An 8790-nucleotide genomic window follows, 5' to 3' on the forward strand; every position below is an offset into this window, starting at 1 on the left:
CTAAAAATTTTTCATAAAATATGTTTTTGTAACTTGTCCTCAAGTTATATGAAAAGTCACATTTATGAAACTTAAAACTCATAAAAATGCCTTAAGTTAAAAAAAATGAAGAGTATTTTTCTTTTAAATAGTTTTTATGGCTCCATAACTTGTCCTCAAGTTATGGATGTCCAAGAGTCTCTTCATTAAAAGTTTTTAAAACTTTAAATAAACTCATAAATTATGAAAAACCAAGAGTTTTGAATAGTTTCAAAACTTGCCCTCAAGTTTCAAAATTTGTAAAGTTTTCCCATGAATATTTTAATTCCAAGTTAAGCCCTTAGAATTTTAAAAGTTAAAATTCAACCCTTATCCTTTATAATATTATAACTTTATATATATATATATATAAGAGCAAGTCAGTCTTACCGTTAGTATGCCTCATTCACGAAGCCGGTCTATAAGAGGGGTATAAGGTTGTTGCCTATAAAATTGAATCTTAATGTTTGTCCACTCTGACTGACCACTTCCTTGACTGTCGTTAGACAAACGGGTTTGACAATACTATAATTCCCCGTTCATTAAAAGTATTAATGATAAATACTAAGTAACTAAACACTTATGAATTCCCAATCAAGCGTGTGTGGTTAACCGGCACACTAGCTTGATTTAACAAGGAAGGCGAAGGGTAACATAATATTTATCATAGTATTGGTGGAGCGCATGTGGTTAACTGACACATCGATTAAGAGGTAAATATTAAGGGTACCACGTATATTTTGATGGTTATTCACACCTTGTTTTGTGATCCTCGGCATCACAGTCACAAAACTTGAGAGGGCATAATCGAGATTGAAACATGCCATTGAAAAATGTTCAATGAATCTCAAAAAACTTGAGAGGGCACAATCGAGATTGAAACAATTAGTGAATCGTTATTCACCTACCTTCAAATATTTTATAGCTTGGGTTACTGCAACCCTCTTCTAAGTTATAAAATATTGTGTTGGGTCCTAGCCTTAGTATTTCATATTGGGTGTTATATTAAGGACTTTAGATCAACTATCTTGAATATCTCCCAAAAAAATGTCTAGTTCAGACATCTATGATCTTCCCAAATATCTTCGAACTTCACTTCCTCCACCTCCTCCAATTATTCTCCCTAACCAACAAGTTCAAGGTCACTCAAGCCCAATTGGCATGCAAGGTCTATGTGTGATCGCATCTTGGAGATGAAGTCACATATTGACAAGCCGGGAGAGTTGGGTGTCATAGTCTTGAGAAAGTTGGATGGTCAATCACTTTCTTAATTACATTATGAGTTCCTTTGGAACTCCTATGATACAGAATATGACATGACCCTAAAATGATCTTATCTATTTGCTTGGTGCTACTAAATCAGAAATGATTTGGTATACTAGTAAAGCAAATTTTTATAGAGGATCAACTTCCCAAACTTCGATAGATATTGTCAATGGTAACATTGGATATCTTGAAAAAGATTTCTCTTCCCAATGGAAAGGGATCATCCATGGTCAACTTGGTTGACCAAATGGTAAAGAGCTTTAAGTCTGAGATAGTCTCATGTATCATTACCAAAGAGTCCATATGTTTCTATTGCCAAAGGAAGGGGAATTGATTGCAAAGCTGCCAATTTCACCTGAAAGATCATAAGGATGGTAAAGTAAAAAGTTTGACTCTACTTCAGGTAAAGTCGACTAGCTAACTCTGTTAAGTTTCTATACTGAGATTCATATTACATGATTTGACTGGGTCACATGTTGATGTTTTAAGAATCAAAGAAAAGTGAAGAAAATTAAAGGAAGTATATGTTGATTCTGATCGCTAAGACGGATTTGATCGCATGGTTCAGTGATCAGAATTTTGAGCTATTACTTAGGAGTTATGATATATTGCTTAGGAATAGATAACAACAAGTTTTTCATATGCTTTTGCATTTTAAGGATAATTTTTCCACAATGTCTTAAAATAAAAATTTTGTTTTTATTTATTCTAAGTTTCCATACAATAACATTTGTGAAAAATTGTTGCTTATATGATTCCATTAATAGCAGTATTGGGAAATGGTTCTATTTCTTTCATATATGGTAATGTATAATTTTCCAAATAAGGAAAGATTCTCATCACCCAAGTTTCTACTGGACCAAAACTTGGAATCATGCAAGTTGATTTGTATGATGAATGAGAATTTTAATCTTTGAAAAACTAAGATTTATTCCTTGTTCACATGTATATGTGAGTCAAGTGAAGGACTAATGGATTAAGTACACATACTTGTGTACTGATAAAGTCCTCCAAAAAAGATCGTTAAGACCATTCGACATGATTTACTAAAGTTAGTAAATATGGCTATACTTACAAGTTTAAGTATCATTCTGAAACATTGGAAAAGTTTCAATATATGGAAGAACGGATGAGAAGAATCAAATTAGGTAGAAAGATAAAAGTTTATCAAATCTAAAAAGATGCAAGAGTACTTTAGTATCTTGTTATATGATCATCTTAATGATCAAGAGATCTTATCACAAGTCATCCTTTAAGTGCATTCTGATAGCTAAGAAGAGGAGCTATGAATTGTTGAAGTGGTCAAATCAAGAAGATGAGTCATACTTCATTCCAAAAACAAATCTTAGAGTCATACTTAAAGATTCTAACTTGATTGACATATCTTAAAGAAAGGTTTATAACACTTCTCAAATGTAAGAGTAAATGTGTCCTACTCTTGTACATTTAAAATTGGTAAGTTGTGATGTTTTGATAAAGCAAAAACCAACTCAAGCTAATTGTGTAAAGTGTTTGTCTTGATAAAGAATCTGCACTATCTCTTGAATATTTTTCAAGATACTCTTATACGTCAAGAGGCTAGTGGTAGTCATAAAGATCCAAAAAGAATTTCAAGATCTAATCAAGAATAAAAATCTGTTGTTTGACAGTAGCACACTATGTGAGGTTTATAACCTATCGTGTTGACAAATTTCTATGGCATTTCAATTTAAGTTGGCTTCGCGCATGAGTTCTGAGAGTTCTCAATTGGTTTCATAACAACTTGGAAGCAATGGTAGGCCCTTGTGCTGCATGGTGGCATGAAATTAAGATTGCACAAGTTCAGTCCATATGAATTTGGAATTGTCACTAACCTTATCTTGTGATTATGGTTTTGACAAAATTCACAAGGAAAGGAACACATACACCATCAAATCTAAGTGTCATAAGGTTTCTCTCCGATTAATGAAAATAATGGTGAAGAAACTCTTTCACTGAGTAGATTTTAAGTAGATAGCAGTTGTCATCTTTGCACTCTGAAAATAGTTAGTGGAGCGTACGTGGTTAACCTGCACACTAACATGGACTTGTGAGGATTGGCAAAAGTCTAAACAATTGAGACTATGATTACGACATCCCTTTTCATAGTTCTAAAATCGTTTAGACACACTTGTGAGCTATCTAAGACAAGGTGTATGATTTTGATAAAGTCTTATGAAAGCAATCTCGTATCAGAAATATGAACTTTGGTAAGAAAGTTAAACGGTATTGACTTCTAGAAGTCCAGTTGTTTTCTGGATACATGTCAAAGATAGTGGGAGCATAAGTGTTATGCTAATAATCATCCTGTTAGTGGGAGCATGATATTTATGATAAGTATTGCAAGTTAGCAATGTTAATTATAGAAAACAATAGTTTCAATTCGTTAGGTTACAGGGGTTGAAAAAGTTGCTTTGCTATAATTAAGGGAGAGGAAATTATACTTCATTTCAATTCTAAAAACTTAGATTGAGGTTTTAATCATCTTTAGTGAAGGATATATATATATATATATATATATATATATATATATATATATATATGTGAATTTTATATTAGAATGGTTCAACATAAGGAAATTCTATATATGGGTACATTATCGGCATTCTAAAATTCGATTATGATTATGGCAATTCTTTTCATAATATGAATTTTGAGAACTTGGCAAATAGAAATAAAAAATATTGTAGCAAAAGACTGTTCTAGTATCATGTCTTTATGTGAGACATCATGAATCATGTCCCATTTGCTTTGGGTACATGATCGAATGCATGTGCTATAATATTTATCCTTTCTAAATTTTCCAAATGCCTGGGGCATTAAGAAGGGGAAAAGGTCTAGCGTAGGATCTGACTAAAATGATTAATCAATTTTCGAGGACAATCTAAGGTTTTCCAAAGATTGTTTGCTCAGGGACAGTTGGAAGTATAGTGTTAACTTTGGAAGGACCATATTGAGATATTCTGAAAAGTGGCAACTCTTGTTATGGGAATATGGGAATGTTTCATTGGTGGAGTTATTCAATCTGTGTAAGATTAGAAAAATTAATGCAAGAAGGATGTTTCCCATGGAATTGATGTCCATTGGAATACTCTGTAATGTCTTTTGACAAGTCTTTGTGACATTGTACATAGTCTTTACAAGAGGAGCTATGCATATAAGTTTAAAATCTAACAGATTTCAATAAATAATAGGGATTTGGAATTCTTACATTTTCGATAAGGATTTGGGAGTGTGAAATTCGAATCATTGAGATTATCTTCAATTGGTTTATTTTCACAAAGTAAGGATCATAGACAAAGATAGAGTGCATACTTAGTGTATGACAATGCTATTGTTTAGAAAAACATAGTGTACATGCTTGGAGCATGGGACAACTAGTATTTTCAATTCAAGTATAAAGTTTATAAAACCGGAGCAATGAATAATGAGTAATCAGTATAGTGATAAATAAAAAGTGTTTTATTTATATTCTTAGGTTTTGATACCATATTAGATTCAATTATTCTTGTGTTTCATTTTGCATGTTTTGACTTCTAGAATAAACTAGGTCATTCTTCCCGAATGACTAAGTTATTCAAACCATCCACAGTCGGTCATATGTTCGAAGTAGATACGAATCAAGACTGTCATTGGTTGGCTTGTAGAGGTCTAAGATATTAGACAAAGTGGTGCTACAACACTCACGAATGCTCATATGTTCTGAGTATTGGATACAACCCACGCTTATTTGAATTACTTCATGGATTTTATCACGAGTGATCATGAAATGATAATTTCTTATATTCTTTAAACCTAGAGATATGAGTTTATAGTATGAGTTAGTTATACATTTATTGCACGAAAATGCATTGGTAACTCGATGTTATAAAACATGTTTTTGTTTATGATTCGACAAGTAGTAGAACAATCCATATGAGTTGAAGTTTATCCATTCCTTTTACCTTCTGGATAAAAGCGATATGTGTGGGCCCCTTCATGATTTAATGATGACACATGTGAGTGTTTGGCCAAGCTAGGACTGATTTGATCTGTTCAATCAGTCAGTCATCATGAATCGGAAATCGGGAAACAACAAATGGATGGAGAGAATGATTTATAATCCATGTATATGTCCATATCATATCTAGAATGGATGAATATATGATCCCTTATCTAATTGATACATCATTTACAAAGTTCAGAGTTCATCAAGAAGTTCAGAGTTCGACAATGGCTTTTGAGAGCTACGATTTTCAGTTGGTTCTTGAAGTTATACTCAATAATAGTTTTAGAAATTAGCACTAGTATATAATATGGAGAGCAAGCCGATTTCTATGTATTATGTCTTCTTCTCATGGTTATTCCAAGTGTTGGCGATGTTGTATGAACAATTTGAGGTGTTACACTTGAGGCACTAGGCTCTCGAGCTACATGGAGTCAAACTACATCAACAAGGTATGTATTCTAACTTGTTATATTACCCAAGTATCAAAGATTGTATGCTAGATAGGGTAATACCATGGGATATTCATATTTGCATGTATATTATAGAAAACATAGATCCAAGGTATTTAGGGTTGCATGTACACATAGGAGTGTTATAATGCTCAAAACCCAACATGGACTTCATTAACAAGTTGTCGAGGACAGTGGAGGGATTTGATGCTATATGGGATATTGTGGATCGATTGACCAAGAGTGCCCATTTTCTGCCCATTTGGGAGAGTTCATTAGCTGAGAAGTTGGTCGATGATTATATCTGTGAGATTGTTGCTCGCCATGGTGTTTCGGTCTCTATCGTTTCAGACCGTGATGTTCGGTTCACCTCCCATTTCAGGCAGAAGTTCCACGAGGAACTAGGCATGCGGCTGCATTTCATTATAATTTATCATCCGGTGACCGATGGCCAGAGTGACTAGACCATATACACCCCCGATGCGTTAATGAGGGTTTTCCCGATCTTCTGGACACTGCAGAACTTGACGAGTTACTATGGTAACTCGGCGAGTCGACTCGGGTTTTTGGTTTTGAGGTTCTGAAGGAAAATCGATGGGATACTCAGCTAACTCTGTGAGTTGACCCTAGTTTTTGGTTTCCGAGTTCTGGAGGAACTCGACGAGTCAGTGGATGAACTCGACTAGTTGGGTCAACATGGACTGTTGACCTTGGCCGTTGACTTTGACTTTGACCAATGGTTGACCAAGTTTGAATTTTGAGGGTATTTTGGTATATTTGAATTTTAATGGAATCAATATATGATGGTTAAATGCAGTTGAGTTTGGAGCCAAGAGTTGGAGATAGATATTCTTGATTTCAGTACTACTTGTGAGGTGAGTTTTCCTCATTATACTAACAGGGTCGAAGGCACCAATGTTAGCCCTTATTAGATTTTTATCCTTGTTATTGCATGATGATATGCTTAGTGACCAGTTAGGTAGATATCTTGGTATATAGGATGATGATATGTTAGCGACCTGTTAGGTTGGTATCCTGGTATATAAAATGATGCAAGGATTAGTGATCTATTAGATCGGTCTCACTGTTTGTACATGCTAGCTAGCTTATGTTATTTATGTGTTGATTGTATATATGGGGTTGGGTTGAGGCGGACTTGCTTTGTGCTGAAGGCCAACAAACCTAGGGTGGACAGAAAAAAAGCTACACCTATTAGGGCATATCAGTTAGGCCGAATTCCTAGAGTACGATCCTGACAGGCTGATGGCCCGAGTGGGCGGACCAGACATGGTGAAGGTTTTGAGAGTGGCCCACATAGATGCAAGCCCGATGAGGGCAACTTAGTCATACTGTAGACTCTATATGCATGATGTTTACCTGTTATGATATTGTTATGATTTGTATGGAGTTGGTATTTTAGGGGAACTCACTAAGCTTCGGGCTTACAGTTTTGTATTTTGTTTCAGGTACTTCGGATGATCACGAGAAAGCATAGGCGTGATCGTGCACCTCCTCACATTTTTATGATTTTGATTCCCGGATACTCTGATATGGAACTTTTTTGAAAACATTTTGTAATAAATATTTTTTTTTGAATACCTTAAAAAGTTTTAAATTTTTATGAATTTTATGGATGTTACATCGGAGAACTTGGAACTCAAAGGAGCACTTGGGGTTTATGGAGCATGTGACAAAGGAATGGATCATCTTATAAAGGAATGTATCATCTAATAATGGAACGAATCAAGTGCCAAAGGAACAGGTCGTACAAAAGGGAGTTTGGAGCACCTGGAATAGGTTTGGAGCACTTGAGAGTGATATGGAGAAGCAAGGGAAGCTTGTTGCACCAATGAGGATCTGTCTTACACCATGTGGTACACCTATTGAGCCATGTAGTATGCTCTTGCGCCATGCATGTCCTTGTTGTGCAATGTATGTTCCTATTATGCAAAGGTGGTATTGTTGCTCCAATCTTGAAGTTCTTGTGCCACACTTGAAGCTTGTTGCGCCATCCTTGCACTTGCAGGGCCATCATGGTGGAAGTTGGACCATCTTGGTCCTTGATGAGCAATGTATGCTATGAAGTCCTCTATGATGCTTAAGAATGATCCAGAAGATGTTGCATGGAAGAATATGATTGGTTGCCTCTATTCATGGGCCAAATTGCTAATAGGCTTGGCGTATTAGGGTTTTACGTTTGATACCTCAAGTCTAAATAAGGATGCATGCTAGGTTATTTCATATCTTGAATTTATAGTTATAGCCGAATCTCTGTGAAACTGTACTTGTAAAGTCTGTTTGAGAGCTCTAAAATAAAAGAATGTTCCCCTCATGCTCGTGGACGTAGGTCAGCCTTGACCTAACCACGTAAATAATGTGTCTTGTCTGCTTATAGTTTTTCCAGTTATCCGCTTTACTTCCTAACAAGTGGTATCAGAGCTATGATTTGTATTCCTATGATTGAAGATGTCTACTCACAAGTTTGATTTGGAGAAATTTAATGGTTAAAATGAGTTGACCTTGTGGAAGGTGAAGATGAAGGCTCTTCTAGTTCAACATGGGTGTGCATCGGAACTGGAAGAAGATGCAAAACTGCCAAAGGACATGGCGGAGGAGAAGAGGTGGAAATTCCGACGCAGTCAAATAGTGCCATTGTATTGAGCTTGATTGATGAAGTATTGAGGGAGGTCATGGATCAAACAACTGCTCCTGGGCTTTGGGATAAACTTTGTGATAAGTACCAGAACCACTCTCTGATGAACAGGTTCTATCAGAATCAAAGGTCGTACACACTTAAAATATTTGAAAGTACCCCCAAGTGAAAGATCATTTGGATAACTTCAATCGCATCATATTGGATTTACAAGCTGTTGATGTGAAGATTGAAGATGAAGAACATAAACTCATTCTCTTATGTTCTTTTCCTAACTCATGTGTTAATTTACTAGATACCATGCTCTACGATAGGACAACGATCACTATGAATAATGTGAAGGAATCTCTGATGTCCTAGAAACTAAAAAGAAACGTTTTAGTTAGAGAGGAGGTTTC

The sequence above is a fragment of the Lactuca saligna genome, chromosome 5, assembly GCF_052625555.1.
Source record: "Lactuca saligna cultivar CGN05327 chromosome 5, ASM5262555v1, whole genome shotgun sequence".
Lineage (NCBI taxonomy): Eukaryota > Viridiplantae > Streptophyta > Magnoliopsida > Asterales > Asteraceae > Lactuca > Lactuca saligna.